This window comes from Lissotriton helveticus, chromosome 2_1 (assembly GCF_964261635.1).
Source record: "Lissotriton helveticus chromosome 2_1, aLisHel1.1, whole genome shotgun sequence".
NCBI lineage: Eukaryota > Metazoa > Chordata > Amphibia > Caudata > Salamandridae > Lissotriton > Lissotriton helveticus.
The window spans coordinates 239016677-239036411 of NC_136059.1; the positions used below are offsets into that span (position 1 = coordinate 239016677).

General features: G+C 43.2%; 1 long non-coding RNA gene across 1 annotated transcript in view; it reads right to left on the reverse strand.

Annotated features, from left to right (window-relative positions):
• Positions 1-1089: 1089 nt before the first annotated feature.
• LOC144819291 (uncharacterized) overlaps positions 1090-19735 on the reverse strand; it is a 102267-nt gene continuing 83621 nt past the window's right edge. The window contains exon 4 of the long non-coding RNA XR_013607267.1: positions 1090-1384. This is a non-coding gene — a long non-coding RNA (uncharacterized LOC144819291). The remainder of the gene's footprint in view (positions 1385-19735) is intronic.

Here is a 19735-nt window from a genome sequence, read left to right on the forward strand (position 1 = left end):
TCTATCTACATCCACAGCACATGCTGAACATCCTACTGAGGTTTTTGAAGACATTTCTTCGCAAGTTCAGGACTTAACACCACCTGATGAAAATTCAAATGAGGAGGTGGACTCCAATCCCATTGTTAGAGCTAAAAGAAGCCATGTGGCCCCTCTGCCCCCTTTTGAAGATGAGGAGATAGAACCTGAAGGGTCAAGAGACAGTACACATGAGACAATGTTGATATCTGACCATGGAGAACAAAGTAATGCAAACAGAAGAAGAGCATACACTTTGGACAGATCCAGGCTGAACAGCGACAATAGAGGACAATCCTTCTGTGTTTGTAGGGTTGGAGCAGAACATGTTGGATGTACAGCAGAAGCAGCATAAAGCCCTAAGGTCTATTAACAGACAGCTTGTTAAGTTGAATATGAGCAACGCAGGCATGGGAGAAGGGATGAGGGAAGTAGCTGCTTCAATGGACAGACTTTGTTTGGCATTTGAGAGGTAAGAAGAAAGCAGAAATAGGGCAGCACGCCGTCAACATTCAAGAATGCTAGGGTACACCAAAGCAATAAATAGACTATGTAGTGTGACTTCAAACTGCACTAGGCGCAGTGTTTCAATGCAGCGCATGATTACTGAATGCACACGGAGAGTTGCAAAAGGCCTAGATAAGGTTACTTCTGCTGTAGAATTGCTGCACACAGCTAACTCTGGGGCACGTGCATTCTTTGAACAGGGAGATGAGACAAGCAGTAGGAGCAGTAGCAACCCAACACCAACCTCTGACATCAGTCAGCGCAGGAGTGTTAGAAATGCCACACCTGAAACAGCTACTAGGAACAATGAAGCAGTGCAGCGCTCTAGTAATAGACAACGCAGAAAGTGATTTGTTCATCATTTCTAAATGTGCCTTTGGGCAGATGAGCACTTGCATTATGAAAATAATATTAGTCCAATTTCCTGTGCAGTAACAGGTTTAAGTTTGAATATAACAATATGTTTTCTTTGTTTGATTACATAAAATTTAAATTTGAAACATCAAAAACATTTCATGGTATTTATTCTTACCTAAAAATAAATATGTGTAATTTCTGCACGTCTTTGTCGACCAGCTGCAGCTCCTACTCCAGCTAAAACTCTTCCTGGGGTGGTAATTCATCATTGTCTGAAGAATCTGAGTCACTCAAATCCAAATGTGTTCCTTTTCTCATTGCCATGTTATGTAGCATTGCACACTTTTTTGAATCCTACGAAACCGCCTTTTTAAAATTCCAAAAGTCCTTTCTATGACTCCACGTGTTGAACGGTGTGCCTTGTTATATCTCCTTTCATGTACATTGGAAGGATTTAGGCAAGGGGTCAAGATGAAATCACGTACAGCATATGCACTGTCACCTGTATCAAAACATTTATGTAGCATTAATTCTTGAAATATTGAAAGTTAAATTGATCAGGATTTAAATTTCAATATGTAAACAGACATACAAAGTAGAACTCCCTCTCCAAATTGGCCAACACTCAAACGTCTATGCAATCCACTGTGCATAAAGATGTAAGAGTCATGAGTGCTTCCTGGGGATTGAGCCACTATATCAGTGATTATGTACTTTGCATTACACACCATTTGGATGTTGAGAGAATGGTAACATTTCCTATTCCTATAAACAAATTCTGTGGCAGCAGGAGGAGTGATGGAAATATGGGTACCATCTATGCATCCAATCACATGTGGAAAATGTGCAATTTGATAAAATTCCAGTTTGGTATCCTGAATGTCTTGTATCCTGAATGTCTTGTTGAATGTTGGAGAGGTAGATATGATTTTGAAGCCTACTCATCATTGCTTCTAGAAACACGCTAAAGAAACGTGAAAGAGCACTCTGAGACACACCTTCAACCTCTGCAATGACCCTTTGAAATGAACCAGAAGCCAGAAGGTGCAGGGAGAACAATACCTGCACATGTGTGGGTATTGAATGAGTTCTGTTTGTTTCATGTTCCAAAAATTTCTTCAATTCATCAATTAGGTCCAAAATGGTGCGTGGATGCAGTCTCTATTTTTCAAATATTTCCTCTTCTGTTTGCTGGAAAAGCGTTATCCGCAGTCTGAATATTCTCTCCTGCCTCTGTCTCCTCTGTGCGAGAGCGTGAATGCGCAACCTCCTAGCTATCAGGTAAAGTCAAGCCATTGTGTGTTAAGAAAATGCATTGTGGGGTCTTTTTTATACTTTCAAATTGGTTACCACCCGAATGATGTTAGTGTTATTAGCGATTTCTTCATTTGCGAATTTTATGTTTTCGCAATTTCCGATTTTTTCATACATCTTTCTGCGATTTCTTAATCTGCGATTTCTACTTTGCGATTTTCGCAAACAAGAAACGGTGCAAATTAAGAAATCGCATAAATTATTAGCTGAATAGTACAAATCGCAAATAGGTAATCGCAAAAATAGCGATTACTTAGTTTGCGATGCGAAAACCTACATACATCGAGAATTTCTTGTCGCAAGCGGTGCATTTTAGCGATTTGCACCGTTTGCGAACAAAAAATAGCTTGATACATCTAGGCCCTAGTATATAACTTGTTTTTAGTTTCAGCAAGGCAGATGCATAGCACGTGAGGTTTCAAGCGCCATATTAGATGCTATTGCGCAGAAACAGATTTTTTCCTCCAAGCGTTAAAACGTCATGCAGCTAATGCATGTGCAGTACATTTTCCCGCGTCAGCAGCCTTCTTTAAACACACTAGGGTAACTTGTTAGTAAAACACATATGCAAGCTTCCTTTATCTCGAAATATACGGAATGTTGTGCATAATTAGTATTACAAACATTATTAATAATCTGCTACAGGATTATATGAGAGGTTTACTTCTGAGCATGTCTCCTTTTACGAGTCCTTGCTCCATCAGTAGCACCCCTCTCTTACACTTTCTTCCTCCTTTAGATTCTTCTGTGATCTTCTTATCTAACCCAATTAAATTAGGATAGAAGATCCTGCATATGGCTCTTCATCAGCATCTCACAGCGTCTCTGCCAGCATCCGCATCTCCCCATCAACGACTCACAGCCTCTCGACTCTGCATTCGGCAAATCTTCATCTGACTAACTAACTAAAGCTATCTCAATTATACCTTTCGTTCTTCATCTGCCACACACTAAAGATTCAATGTCGTAAAAATACTAAATCTAATTGGTCAGGCAAAGGGGAAGATCATCACACCATGCTTACATGTCATTTAATTCAGTTAAACTATTGTTCGTAAACCCATTCCCTTAATTTTTATTCAAAATTTTATTTCACACCCGCTTTCACATTTTATTTGCAACAAAATTGTATACAGCCTGAATACAAGTCCACACCATTGAACTTTTCACCGTCCGTTCCCAGGGTTGGACACTGGCGACCTTGGCATCCATTCAACCTCTTAAGTCATCATTCCGGGTTAACTATCAGTAAACATGCAAAGTAGTCATGTGACTCAGCTTACTTCAGTTATCATGAGAGGCCCAAATACACACTAGTGATAAAGTCAAAATACAGATGTTACTTTCACAAATAAAATGGTCACACTGTATACTACCCACCTCTACTCTATCCCAGTTTATTCATTAGATTTATCCCCGTGTTAACTTTAGTAAAAAAACACTCAATTTTTGTTCAAGCCAGTAGATGCTATGCAGGCGAGTCTTCAAGACTCCATTTTAGTGTCTTCTGCTCATGCGCAAGAATTTCCCCCAAGCGATAGCTCGTCATACTGCGTAGATGCAGTTGATGCATGTGCAGTAAAGATTTCCCTGTTTAGTGCACTATTAGTCCTTTGTTCATGTTATTCTTGTTAGTAAACACATAAGCAAGCTTCACTAACCCGCGTACTCATGTGGTGCGCATTAGTTTTATGCAAAACAGTTTCAAAAACTTGTTAGTTAAAGGAGTGGATTGCTTCCAAACAAGTCTCTTTTCTACAAGTCCTTGCTCCATCAATATCACTTGACAATAGATAGGTTTCACTTTGTATCTGTGGGGGTTCAGTGAACTCATACTTCAAGTATAAGTAACACAACATATTTGGATGTGTAGCTCTCTTACCTGCAGGCATGTAGGTGTGCCTACAGACGATTGTATGTGATGTTGAAATATAGATACATGCACCACAATTTGGCAGTGTCAATGCAACATGGAGCATGATTATCGACTTGCTGATGATTGCATATATTTGGAGTAAATAAATTTGGAATTTGGAGTAGGTAAATGTTGGAGGTTCAGTCCAAATATTTCTGTTTGTATTGCATATAATGTTTCTGAGTACTCCACTATACTGAACCTATGTCTCTCTCTCTTGCAGCATCTACCAACGGCAGGGAAGGAGTGGGTCCCGACACCATTGGGTAGCTACTGGCACAACTGCTCCATGGGAATACAGTGACACTGAGGGGACCAGCGCCTGAGAGGGGGACAGGAGTGTCCTGGAGGATTCCCGTCTGTAGACACCAACCTCCACATCTTCCAACTCCAGTGGTGACTCCTCGGTGTTGGCGGGCACAGAAAGTTCAAGATTTGCATCTTTGTCTGTCACACCCGTCCTGTGTCCACCCTCCCTGATGCTCCCCAAAGTGCTATCCGAGCCCTCAGCCCTAAGATGGGTAGTCTCCTTCTCCCAGGCACCGCTGCCCCTGCCCCTGTCCACCCTACTGCCCTCAGTGTGGAGGCCATAGACATTTTGCAGTATCTGTGCATGGGTCAGACTGCGCTCCTGAATGACCTCCATGATCATGGCACCAAGTTGTCACAGGTAGTTGCGTTCATGGAGGGCATTCATTCGGATGTGGGTGGCCTACACAGAACTGTCCAGTCTTTGTCCTCCACAGTGGCAGCAGCCATTCCGCAGTCCCAATCTCCCAGTCCAGCACCTGTCCCTTCCACAACCACACTCCCAGTGCCCCGCCTGACCAGAGCCCACACACACCAGAGCACTCAGGCACCCAGTCATCCACACGCAGCACACAACAGCACCCCAAGCGAACCCGACACCATACCAATCAACACAGCAGACAAAGAACACACATGACCGCACCACAAAAAGCCCATCACAGGACACTCACAGACATAAGGACAAAAACATGCATCCACATTGCATTCCACAAATTCCTCACCCTTCAAGACCACTCCCATCCCCACACCTGATCCCAAAGCCACACAAACACTTGCCCTGTCTGCCGTGAACCTGGTGAGCCTGCCACAACTGCCCCAAACACATTCAGAAGGCTGTTTCGCCCAAAACCTCCACTCCCACACACACCCCCTGAAGCGTGGACATGAGAGCAAAGTAGGGAGTGTACCTCCACAACAGGGGAGGCATGGAAAAAGGCAACCCACACCCCAGAGAACCACCAGATCCGGCAAATTCCAATAGGAAGATACACCTCCACCTGCTACACTTTCGGGGAAGAGGGAGGCTGTTGGGGCCACCTCACTTCTCACTTGTGGCAAGACACTTATGGGATATTGGATCCCCAAACAATTGAGACCCAGCCCTCCTCATTCAGCATCAGCCATTGATCCTCCACACAGCATGTCTCAGCCTCCCCGTGCCATGACTCCAACCAGCCCCCAAGCTCCCTCATCCATGGTTCCCTCTACCTCAACCAGTTCTCACCCTCCCAAGTCCAGTCCTCTGACTAGCACAGACAGCCAGCCCCTTCCCAGTTCAATTTCCACACAATTTTGAAGTCAAGTCCCCCTTCCCACCCCATTCTTCCCTGAGCGGTGCCTGGACTGCCCATTCGAGGCCTCTATCCTGGTGTGATTCCCATGGCTGTGGACTGTGTTACATGTTTGTAGCACAAGTTTTCATGCTCACATATGCAGGTTTAAATTTTGGACTGGCCGTTGGCCTTAATGTTTTGCACTTTTGATGGTGATACAGAGTTTATGTAATAAAAATGTTATTTATGTTCTGAGCTTTGTCGGTGCCCAGTGAATGATGCAGTGTAATGTATGTGTATATGTTTATCTGTTACATGCTCTGTATGCCACATTCACATTGATGATTTTCTTTTGCAGATGTTGCCAGAGGTTACAGCAACTTTTGTGCTTATTGACTCAGAGGCTTGAGGGTGCAATGATGCTTGTCTGTGATGGTCTACTCGTGTCCTAATCATTCTATTGTCAGGTCTCTAGTTTTGTACATGTCATATTTGGATGCTGTACCATAACAGCAGAAAATTCTATTCACATGATGGCTTGATGGGTGGACAGGGTCCATCACATCTGTGGAATCTATCTTGATGTGTACACACCAGTGTAGATGTGTAGTCATCTTGTGTAGGTCTGGCGTCATAGTCACATGGGTACATTTGAATGTGTGCACTTGAGAACTCATACAGTGTGATTGTCCTGTCAGTAGCTGAAGTATTGATGTGTATGTGCCCTTGAGCATGTCACTTACACACATGTATGATGCAGTTGATGAGTGCCTGTTTGTTTACATGATCAGACACTTGCAGTAGATTGTGGACACATGTATAAGTTGGTTCCAGAGCAATGGGCAGTGTGTCAGTGAGATCTTGAAGTCCTAGGGTACACCTACTTGTTGTCCACATCCTTTGTGAGTATGCAGAGTGTGTCACTGCAATGTCTGTGTTGTAAGCTTTGTGATCAGCCATGGGTCTTGCTTACCTTCTTTTCACTGTGCTGACTGGCTCAAGCAAACAAACATTATAAGTGACTTTTCACATCCATTGATGTCAATTCAAACTTTAGTTACTCCACTGTGTGATATTTAGAGTCATACCATCCCCAAGAAGACCATTTGATACCTACACATTGTGAATTATTTCTCTCTGTGTTCTTGCTCTGTACACACCTCACCTGTATAATACTAATGTATTCACCACTTCAGTCTAATATGTTCCACTCCATGCCTTGCCAGTGCTTGACCCTCCCCACCACTCCATAGTGTGCCACTATACTGTGGGAGAATGATCTGTGTACAGAACCATTGTGCCCCTCAGCACTGTTTCACAATGTATGTGCTATTTTATTGTACTTGATTACAGTCATAGTTGCTCATGTACAGTGCAGAGTTTCCAGCACAGTCCTCTAATCAGGTTCCATGCATATGTGTTGTGCAGCATTAGATAACAGCTAAAGTGTTTGTCTGTTTCCTGAACTTCTAAGGTTCCATTTTACTCTTTTACTGCTCTTTTAGCTAATTTTAATGTACTTTTAAAAATCGAAAGTGAAATTGTTTAAATAAATTGAATCGCACTGTGCTGCTTTGATGAATTAATTGCTACTTGACCTCAAAACTTATCGTAGTACAACTGCTTTTACTTGAAAATAGCATTTTTTAAATTGATTTGGCAGAACTGAATTAATGATTTATGCGCTTGTGATCGCAATACTTTCTACCTCATATTAGTTTCTATTCTCGGCATTTGCACTTTTGCGGGGGTGTTTTTTGTTGGGCCACACTCTCCTTCCGGGCAGCACTCTAGTCGATGCACGCCGTCCTGCCTATTACCTATTTAATGGCCCCTGATCGGCCGCATGCTGTGGGCGCCTTCGTGCCGAAGGCGCTCCAAAGGCAAGCCCGTCTGCACCCATCCAGGTCCCGGGGCCAGAAGCCCTGGTCCAAACAAAAGGCACATATTATGCTACTCCTCTAAGCATCTAATGGAACATCGCCATATGCTGTCCCCGGCTTGTATCCAACTCCATCCTGACAATTGGAATATAAATTGTAGTGGCTGCGGTTATTTTTTTAAAACACAGTCCCACAATAATTCTAACACAATAACAACTGTCACGTTACAGGAGGACGCATTCCCTAGCAGCAAAATCAACTTAATAAGGAATTTAGCTTTTTAAATATTAACTGCAGATCGCTTCCAAAACACAAAGCTGATATTTTTGACTTTTTGGTCAGTAAACAACCTAACCCCATGTTTCTTACTGAGACATGGCTGCACATGAGCTCTGGACCTGACGTAGCTGCAGTTTTACCATCGAATTATGGCATATTCAGGAAGGATAGGAACTCTAAGACAGGTGGTGGCATTGCCATAATCTTTAAATAAATCTTTAAAAAATCTTACCTGTGCAAATTTGAAGATCTGCCTTTTATGAATTATGAAGCAGCTTTATTTAAACTTGCCCTGTCTCCTAAATTTACCTTTTCTGGTATATTAATGTACCGTCCCCCTGGACCACCAGACCCATGGGTGTCATCTTTCCCTGATCTAATTAGCCCTTTCCTTTTGAATGCCGTAAGATTGCATCTTGGATGCAGGCTAATTTCCTCAAGCTCAACAGAGAGAAAATGGAGGTCCTGATCCTTGGGAAAGATGAAGAGTGCTGGGGCCCCCAGCATTGGCCGGCTGAAATGGGCGCTCTTCCTCAACCTTCGGCTCCAAGTCCGCAATTTAGGATTCATCATTGATGATCAACTTTCAATGAGACAACAAACCGTGAAGGTAGTTGCCACCTATTTCACTATCCTGAAATAACTCAAAAAGTTTATCTGCATGTTGCCTAGCTCCACTCAGAGAACTGTAGTCCAGGTTTGGTCATTTCTAGACTGGACTACGGCAACATTTTTTATTTGGGGACCAATAAGGATGTGACACGCAAACTGCAGGTGGTACAGTATTCTGCTGCCAGACTGCTCTGCCAAATCCCTAGAACTACCTCCACCTCTGGTTCTTTGCGAGATCTTCATTGGTTCAGGGTAGAGAACCGGATTAAGTTCGAGACACTGAGCTATATGTTCCAGATCAAATTTGGTGTGGCCGGCAGTATTTGCAAACTCTGGCTCATTCCTTTTTGCCCTCTCGCGCGCTCCACTCTGCCACTCAGGCAAAACTTTCAGTCCCAAGAGTTAGACGATTACGTATGGGCGGTCGCTCTTTTGCCTGCTTGGGGCCCTCCTAATATAATTCTCTCCCCATGTCACTTCGCACTGAAACACTGTACGGCAACTTCCGTAAATGCCTAAAAACCTAGGGGCATATTATCAAGGGGGTTTATCTCCGCTTTTTTGCCTTTAAAAGCCAAGAAAGCGGAGATAAAATTATCTCCCTATTACCTAGCTGTCGCTAACACCAGTTAGCGACAGCTAGTAGGAGATAGCGACCATCTTGGGCCCCGCTTTGCATGTCAGTGATATTTATCACTAATGACATGCAAAGTGGGTGTGCCAAGATGTTAGCGACTGGAAACAGTCGCTAACATCGCTATCTCCTATTACCGACTTTTGGAGATATTCGCGCTAAGCGCAAATATCTCCAAAAGCTAACACCTGCCCTGAGCAGTTCTTAGCCATGTTATCCAATGGGAGGTGGATAACATGGCTAAGAGCATTAGCTCGGTAATGCATGAATATCGCTGACTTTTCAGCGATATTCATGCATTTCGGCCGATTTTTATCGCTTAGGAGATAAACCTTGATAATAGCAAGGTTCCAAAGCGATAAAAATCGCCGCAGCTCGGCGATAAAAATATCGCCGCTAAACCAACATAGCGATAATTATCGCTAGTTGTTGGTAATATGCCCCCTAGTTCTTAAACCAATATTCTCCTTTCTCTCCCTTCTGTTCCTTACAAGCTGGCGCCGGAAACCCTCTTGGGCAGCTGTCGTGCCTAATAAGTAAAAAATAACATAACATAACATAACAGGTAATGCCTCCCATCCTGAGTGTGAAGTGATCTGTGTGATGTGATGATTGTAATGTTAAAGTTTATGGTGGTGAAATCAGATATGCGTGCTAATGGTTTTAGTGGTGTTCACACACTGCTGACTGTGCATTCACTGCTGTCAGTGGAATTTGCAATGTCCTTGCCAAGTGTGAGTCCCCCTGATGTCCTGCTGAGATTGCTATGTGATGTGTTTGGATCTGCATATGTTATGAATTTGTTGTTGAGGGATGCAATCTTTGTCTTGTGTTGGCTCTTTCTACTGACAGGTCCATGTGTGTGTAATGTTTCTTTTAGTATGACATTGTGTGTGAGGAGTTTGTGTATTTGAATGCATTCAGATGTGTGTTGAATTTGTACTGTGCATTTATTGTGTGCATGTCATGTCACATGTGGCAATGTTGAGTCTTGTTTATTAGCTTGTTTTGTGTGTACATTTGTGCTATGGCCTCCTATATTTGAATAGTGACTTGTCAGGATTGTGCATGTGGATGCTTGTGCAACACATTGACGCCATGCTCACTTTGTAACCAGTGGAGTGTATATGTCTTTCTTGGCAGATTTGTCTGGTTGCACACAGTTTGTGGTTATATTGGACGATTGTTCATGTATTTTGGGATTAATTTTGATGATGTTGTCTGTGCAGTTGGCTAGAGGAGAAATGTTATCTATTCCAGGGTTGTCTAGGATCACATTGCCTAGCCACTCTTTTGCTGCACATGGCCATCCTCGTTTGACTTCTTTTGGTGTGGTTTGTGATGCATGTATTTGACAATTGATTTGAGTCAAGCATTGGATCAGACATCTCTGAGTGGAACTGAGGGGCATATTATCAAGGGATTTATCTCAGCTTTTTTGGCTTTAAAAGCCAAGAAAGCGGAGATAAAATTATCTCCCTATCAGCAATAGGGTGCTAACACGCAAATTCGCATGTTGGCACCCTTTTTCTCCATGCTTCCCCTTGCATCTCTAATGAGAAAAATAATAGGAGAAATATTGTTAAGCGACATTTCTTCTATTATCAAAGATTTCGCTAACCCTGTTAGTGATAAAAAAGCAGCGCTAACCGCGGTTAGCGCTGCTTTTTTTACACCTGGTATTTTCCTGACTTAGCCATGATATCCTATGGAAGGTGGATATCATGGCTAAGTTTGTGAGCCCCTATTATCAAGCTAACGCCAAACTTCGAGAGATTATCGTTGGTTTTCCAGCGATAATCTCTCATTTGGCAGTTAGCGTGAGGATTTTTATCACTTCTGAGATAAACCTTGCTAATAGCAAGTTATCTCTGCGATAATTTCCGGCAATGCTTAGCGTTAAAAAAATTGTTGCAAAGCCTCATTAGCGATAAATATCGCTAATCGTTGGTAATATGCCCCTCAGAGATTTGTAGATACACACTAGGGTGTAGCATTGGGCATAAGGAAACTCATAGGACTTTATTCTCCCCTTTATCAGAGCTTCTACCAGGTGTAGAGCAGTGAAGGTGGAACATGGGTAGATGAGGGGTATGTGTGAAGGTCATAGTTGAGTTTGACCGTCAGGGAATGTTACCGTGAGCCATGAGTGTTGTGCTGGTGGCATACTTCATTGGCTCCCAGTGCAACAACGAATTGAGTTCAAGGCTATGACCATTGTTCATAAAGCCTTGGCTAAGGTGGGACCAGCTTTAATCCAACCTTTGTTCCACCTCTATCAAACAGGCCAGACCCAGAGGTCCAGTAATAAGAATCTACTGGCGATTCCAAAGATAAAGAGAATCCGCATGGGTGGAAGGTGCTTCTCCCTACAGGCCGCAAAACTCTGGAACAACCTCCCAGACACTATTCGTCTGGAAGAGAACCATCTTAGGTTTAGGAAGATGCTAAAAGCATTCCTGTTCCTCTGAGCCATCGGGAATGAATGGGTCTTAAAGCGCTGGGATGCCTCCGGGTAGCCATGCGCTATACAAATGTGTAGTCATTCATTCATTCATTCATACACATGTCATATCAGTTAATACAGATGAGGGGCTGGTCACTGTATGGTTTAAGACAGTTCTTCTCATTCTGGTCCAATGCATTACTTTGCATTGCTGTATCACATTCACAGGGATACTGCACAGATGTTACTTTCATACAATTTTAATCTCTGTGCCACCCACGTATTATTTGATGTCCTAAGTGTAGTGTCATATGGGGTATCTCTTGAATGTACATATGATACCAGTCCTTTCTCCATGCTTTCCCTGCACTGTGCACTCCACTTTAGAATAATTTACTTGTTCTCATACAGTGCTGCTGACTTATGGTTTGTTTGTGAGGCAGAGTTAACGTGTGTGAGCGGTATCAAAGACTTAACATGCAGAGTGGACATTTCCAAGGTTTTCAATCTGCACAGTGACTCTTCATTTCTTCAATTACTCACTTTAATTCACATGAGTGGAAGGCAGGTGTGAGGAAGAGGAGGGTTGTCATGAGTCTCTGGTCAGAGTTTACTGCTGTCAAGATGGACTCTTCCTGACACTTTGGCATTCATTCAAAACTTTATTGTTGGTGCTACCTTTGTTGAGGTGGAGTAATGGTGTGGAGGTGTTCAGTGAAGTGTCAGTGTAGTCAGTGTTGTTGATGTACAGGACATATTCACATGGTGTCATTTAGTGCAGCAGTACACAAGTGAGTCAAATGCACACTGAACGCTTACTTTGAGTTTGCTGTTTGAGTCAGATATTTTGTACCGTGTTGCATGGTATGGGCTGTCATTATGTGGTATGGTCTGCCATTGTATGTGATGAGCCTACCAATGTCTGCTTGGGTGTGTGCTGATATGTGATTATGTGGCAGTGGTGTCTCAAATCATATGTCATCTACCTTGGCTCACTGACTCATCGAACACCTTGTTGGGCTACTGTGAAATACACATACACACCCTGGTTGCTATGCCCTCCTCTGTTCCACATTTTATGTGGACTGACCCTTATTTGGATAAAATGATGACTATTGTCATTTTGAAGGGACTCTTGCCTCATCCCTCACTCATGTTGCTGTACAATTGCTGATGATCTAATGAGCTGTCACTATAGACAGTGTCCCTGCACATGACTTCCTGCTGCAGATATTGTGTGCAGAGTGGTGCCTCTTATAAAAAAAATGTGGTGTGGAGGTAGTAATTATGATCTTGCTTGCTTGGGACAATGTGCTGGTCTCCTACAACATTGTGAGCACTTTTTACTGCGGCTTCAACGTTGACCGGATAGATGCACTCATTTCTATGGAGATTGGTGCCCCGATGCTGAGGCGACAATTTATCTACGTGCATGACATTTGTACTTAGACTATGGTATATGTTCCTGTCCCCCCGGGGTGTCTGATGTAGACAGGACACGTATTTCAGTGCAACAGTTGTGTGTTGTTGTTGTACAGGGCTTGTATGCAGGGAAATCCTTTTGACCTACCTGTTGACCGCAACTGCATCTTATCTGCTGGTAGTGGATTAGGTACAGCAGCGGGAGGGTTTATAGAGCAGTATCTATATGGCCAGGAATGCGTGGAGGTGTCTTGGACTCGAGTTTCTATCTCCGCAGTTGTGCTTCCTCCATCTTCGAAGAGCTGGTTTCTCTGCCACGTTCTGATGGACTGGGGTGACGCATTGTGATCTGTCTAGCAGTCGGAAACGTTGTTCCCCATGGCATGCTTACTTTTTGGTTCCCTCCGGCACTGTTGCGGAACGAAATTTCTGGCGGATCCGGAAACACCGCGACGGACGGGAAAAGGCAATCTTTGCCCGTTGTAATATGGCAGTCACGAGGACCGCCGTAGGAGTAACTAAATGAATGTTTTTCGCCACCGCCAGCTCCGCGGAGGTGCTTATGACCGCCATCGTATTCAGCCCCAATGTTATTAAAATGTTTTCTAAAATTCTAGCAGAGGGGATACAAACTGCCAGAAGAAAGCTGTTGTCTTTGGCCACTTTGTTTGGATGTCTGTCATGATTGTTACCCCACTCCGGCTTTCTTCTGCTTAATAAAAGGTTTTCTAAAATTCAAAGTTTATTTATAATAATAAAACAATTTGATTTTGTTATTATAATTATCCAAAAACATTTTGCCAATGTTGTTGTAATGGGAATGTTTACTTCATGGTGCTCAGCTAATCACCCTGCCCTATGTGCAGAGGTTACATTATTTACAATACATTGCTTAAGACACTCATGAAAATCTGCTCTCATGTAACAAACTAAACATTGATTAGCAACCTTCAATTGTTTGGTATCGTGTATTTTGATATGTTGTTTCTACATTATATAACATGTGTAAGATTGTGGCAAATTAATGTGTGTATAAAGTTTTTTAAGTTTGATTTATTGAGAAATATGAAGAAAAGGGGGAGTGGAGGGGGGGAGAAGAGTTACAATAAGTAGATGAGCGTATAAAGTTTTAATTAAGAAAGCCAATCCTGCAACAAAGAAGGAGGTGCTTTTATGAGCAGACAATGGATGTGTATTGTTCTGAATCAGAACAAGGGAGAATAGAGAAATCAATGAATCCTACATTTCTTGGTACTTTAATGAACCTAATCCACAGAGGATATCGATAATCTTATATGGCTTTTTTTGTGAAATGGGGGTGCGCAGATCAGAAAGTCCAATAGTCAAGTAGTGACGTAAAAAATCTATTTCTTTTTCCAACTTCTTAAAAGTAGTGTATTGTAAGTAGTAGTGTATTGTTCTGAATCAGAACAAGGGAGAATATAGAAATCAATGAATCCTACATTTCTTGGTACTTTAATGATCCTAATCCACAGAGGATATGGATAATCTTATATGGCTTTTTTTGTGAAATGGGGGTGCACAGATCAGAAAGTCCAATAGTCAAGTAGTGACGTAAAAAATCTATTTCTTTTTCCAACTTCTTAAAATTCAGCAAGCAGAGATACTCAGCCAACGCGTTTTATTCCCATACTGGGAACTTCATCAGGGCAAGGAAAGTGAAGACTGGAATTTACCCACTCACAACGGCCAGTGTAGGAGTTCCATAATACCATGAACTATGGATGCTCCCAAAATAAATGAGCGTCCATATATCAACCTTTTAGACAAATGGTGTCATAGCAATAGCTTCCCTTGAAATATCGTATGAAGTGGTTCAGTGTATTGCACTGGAGCCAAACAGAAAGATAGCAGGTATGATAATTCCTGCAAGGGAAAATCTAGACGCCATGTCGGTTGTTCTGTATCTTCGTATACAAAGATACAGAACAACCAACACAGCGTCTAGACCACTTTTCTAAAAGGTTGATATATGGAAGCCCATTGATTTCACAAAAAGTTTCCTTTTGACCTGGAGCACAGTAGCGTCATGCAACAGCTGCCGTTGGGGTAAGCTGTGCAGCAAAATCACCAATTGGAACTGGCGTGAGGTGCAGAACTAGAGGTCCGCCGTTGCTCCACTGGACAATTAATCCTATATGTTTTGTCTTCCTTAAACACAGTTAAACCCTGACCTAAAGCATCATTATTCAACAAGCGTGCTGAACTAGTGAATGAGTTTCCAAAAGCAAGTGTGAATTTTTATTTCTACAGAGATCTAGAAATAACCTGACCACAGGGCTATGGTTCTCAGAGGCAATATCACTGTAGTACTGCGTTGAACTATTTGCAACATTTAGAAAAGATGTAAATGTATATGTTAAGTTTACTACTTGAAATGCAAAAGTTATGTTTGACATTGATCAACATCCCCGCACAAAACATCTAGTTGGTATGACAGATCAAACATATTGTAATTTGTATGTGTAGTACAATGGAAAATAAAAAAGAACTGACCAAAATTGACATTATCTAATTAGATTTGTAATGATTTATGACCGGCATCATCAACTTACAATTCAATGTCTCTGGGTCAAGCAACAGTAAGACATCATTTGTTGTCTTGTTTTATTCTGGTACTGGGGCATTTTGAACCACTTGACAAACATTAAACAGTGGGCCCCAACAACCAAACATATCAATCTCTATATAAAAATGATTAAATGCATGAACAGTCAATGACCCTTTCCAGCAGCGGTCTAAACCCACAAAACTACATAATGGAAGCAATAATGACCCATCCAGAACTCTGGAGATATCTCAAGCACATATTGAATCTTTTTGTACAATTAAATAAATTAATAGAGGCATATGCATGTGCTAAAAGTTTTATAATAGGTCTCGACTATACATGTGGGTTTAATATGGCTACAGTACATAAACAGGAGATATACAGGTCATGGATGATGCTTACTTAACTATAAAGAAGGCTATTGCCAGCCTACTCATACTCCCACACCTTTGAACAGCTTACTATACCAGGGGAACCCTAAACACTCATATACATTATGGTGAGTAGAATGGAGATCTTGCCTGCATTTTTTACTCTAAGGTGTGACTACCCTCTCTTGTAGATAAGACTATGCAACAAATACAACGGGTGGTTCCATGTGAAGGGCATGTCCCACCCATGGGATGCCATGTTTATGCAAAGTTGCTCAAAGTATTACAAAGCACAAAATTATGTTACCATAGGACTACTTTCCATTGTAATTCAGCATTTGTGTTGGAAAGTAAATTCTAGTTAAAAAGCTTTGAGCCTCTAAGAGTCACTTTTTGTGACTGTAAATGAGAGATCAGGCGGGTGGAGGAGGTTTCCCCCTCAAGTGACTGGTGGGTTGTTGATTCTGCCTGCCTCACGCCACCTGTATAGACCCCTAGTGTAAAAACACATCTGCAGCGGTGGCCCCTTTACTCCCCCCGGTTCCCCTCGGGCATTCAGATAGAAAACTCGTGTCCTGACAGCCTCTTCTATATCTTCCTTTTCCTGCATGGCCTGTGGTGAGAGAAACCAAGGACCAGGACGAATGGAGTGAAGAAGGAAGACCAAGGCCAGAGAGACTTCTCCCCCTTTTGATGGAACACGCTAACACGGATCCTGCCACGTTCTCAAGAGAAAGACTCACGTCACGCTATAAAAAAGACTTTCACTAAAATAAAACCTTACATACCCAGAACAAGTCTCCAGTCCCTTCCTGTAACCCCGCGAGAGTGACACTGCACCATTGCACAGATACCATAAATCTGGCCCATAGTGATTAATCCTAGATGTTATAACTAAACAAACCCCCAGATTTCTTACATCATACATTCAGTAATAAAACTAATGTTAAATAATTGCCTTTAAACAATGTCAACATGAGAGAGGCTGGGTCAGTATGTGATGTACACTAATGAAAGTGGACACCTTGCACTGATCCAAGCAACACTTATGGTGATTTTATTGGTCTTAGACAACCTTAGAAAGCTCTCTAAGTTGTAGCTGTGGAGATCAGCCTTCCTGCTTAGTCCAGAAGGAGTGTAAGCACCTTGTTTTACCAGAACACAATGTTATAGGTATAGATTAAATGAAAAAGAACCACACAGTGTATTTATAATTTTTTTTATTTATTATAAGACACTCACTAACACATACAGATAACTCCTCGTCAGAGATATACACACTGCACACAATACTTTGCAATAGAAACAAAGTAGCACAGAATGGTCACCAGGGTGGGACCAAACTACATACTAAAATAGTGGTAAGCTAACCACGACTTGAGTTAAGACACATGTCAGAAGACGTAGAAGTGCCGGGGATCTAAGGAACCACCCAAGGTGAGTATCTAGGAGCCCCACAGAGGTCATGTGCAGTGTGCAAACACAACACAACAATTGCAATTTAAAAGAAAGATGACCCTTCCCAGTGTACCCTGAAGAAACCCAGTGGAAAACAAGAAGTTGAGGAGCCACCCCACCTGTGCATACCATAGGAACCAGGATACCTGGACCAGGGGAGCCGGGTGCTTAGATGTGAATTGGCATCGGAAACCTCTGTCGAACCCAATGGAGGACTTCAGGAAAATGCTGCTGCTGGAGAAGGTGAAAGTGTCCGGTGAAACCCAAAGGTGGATTCAAGTCAAGAAGCACTTGAAAGCAGAGGGGATAGAGTCTATGCCACTTGAAAGTGACCAGGAGGCAAGGAAGACGAATGGCCACCAATGTTGGGTGTTGAAAGAGAGTTGACGGTGCCCTTGGAACTGCTGTTGTGAGGACCAGGCCATGCTGTGGAAGACCAGGAACCATGCACGAGCTGTCCCATGTCGGATGTCGAGAGCTGAGGGGTTGTGTATGATGGAAGCACCAACAAGCCTTGGCAACTACAAACAACTGGGAAGTAGAAGAAGGTGCAATGTTGGGACCAGTAAGGTCCAGGAGGCTCACCACAAGCAGGAGAGTCAGGGCAGGCCCGAGCAATCAGGGGAACCCAAAGAATTCAAAAGTGACCCTCAAGAGGACTAACAAGCTGAAGGCACTGGAGTTGCAGAGGACCTAGAGCAGCTCACCAAAGATGCAGGCCCACGGTGCAAGTGATGCAGTGAGGAGGAAGATCTTGGTTGCTGGAGATGCTTGAGGTTGGGGCTACCTATAGCCTGAAGATCTTGGTCCAAGAAAGGCAACAAGCCTTCGCAACTGCAAGTCAGCGGGTGCATATGGGCTCGGTTCTGGCGGCTCCAACGAGGAATACTGGCCCAAAGCTTGGAGAGAGGACAGGGCAGGCCTCAGGTATGTGGAGAATCACCACCTATATTTCTGAGCCTTTCAGAATCCGTAGGAGCCCAGGATCAGCCGACCGGTCAGCTTGGTTGTGGTGCCTGCATAAACAGGAAAGTGACTCCTTCACTTTAAGTGAGATTCCTTCAGGTGTCTTGGATGTCCACAGGCCCTGGACAGGTTCCTGTATGGAGCACAGGCACGGATGTTGCAGCAGATGAGCAAGGCAAATAGATCAGTAGCAGCAGAAATATTCCTGGTTGCAGCGTTGATGCCCAGAGCAAAGTCCAGCGAAGTCCAGAATGCCCAGACGGTCGAAGTTGAAGTGGTGTCTGAATTGTATTGTGTCGCATGACAAATCTAAGGACCCACCCACAGGTAAGCCCCTAAGTACCCCAAGGAAAGGGTTGGGATGATACAAGGGTCCCTCCCTAAGGAGGTGCCTGACAAGGGGGAAGATACTCCCCTGTCCTTTGTCCAGTTTTGAACCAGAGCGGGAGTCAACGGCTCCCTGAACTGGTTGGAGCTGGACTGTGCATAAAGGGCATGAAATGTGCCCTGTAGGCAAACTATGTGGCTCTGGCAAGTGCTCCTACCCTGCCCCAATACACTAAACCCTGTGTGGGAGGTGGTCACACCTCCCTGTGACAGGATGCTTATTGTTCTGCTTCCCCTGCTTGAGATTGGCTCAGCATAAAGAGGACAGAATCATGTCTCTGGTCGGCAGCAGACAAGTTTTGCTGTCCGGGTCTAGAAGACTGGTACCGGGAGCACTTTACAGTGATTGGAATCATACCTCCCACACCGTTTATGGTGTGGGGGTATGATTCCAACATGTTTGATACCAAACACAACAAGGTTCATTACAGCCATTTTCGAGATGATAATCACGTATTGACGCAGTGCTCCTTTATATCTTATATGGATGTCTCACTTACAACCCAGGAGATTGGACTCCGATGGCTGTAGGGGTGTCCTGCTCATGCAGGGGCACCCTCACACTTAGAACCAAGCACCCAGCCTTCAGGATTGAAAAGGTAGGGGTGACTTATAGGTTTTAAGTGCAGTGACCTTCGATACAGGGAAACCTATATCTTTTGTAAGTGGTGCTAGCACCAGGTTACACAGGCTGCTATGGGAAGCCTGTAGAGATAGTTTGAATGGTCTGTCATTGGTGACATAATACATGCTTCAGCCTATGGGGGACGTCTGGGGTACCTATGCTCTCGGTACCTTGGTACCATATACAAGGGACTGAGAAGGGTACCCCAGTATCCAATCTAGGATGTACCGAAGTACTCACTATCACCATTTAGGAGAGAAAAGAGTGAGACTGGGGTCCTGATTAGCAGGATCCCAGTCAGACTAGTCACATTTGATGCCATTTACTCCTCTAGAGCTCTATAATAGATTTGAGGCCTTTAGTGGTCTTGAGGAATGCGACTGATG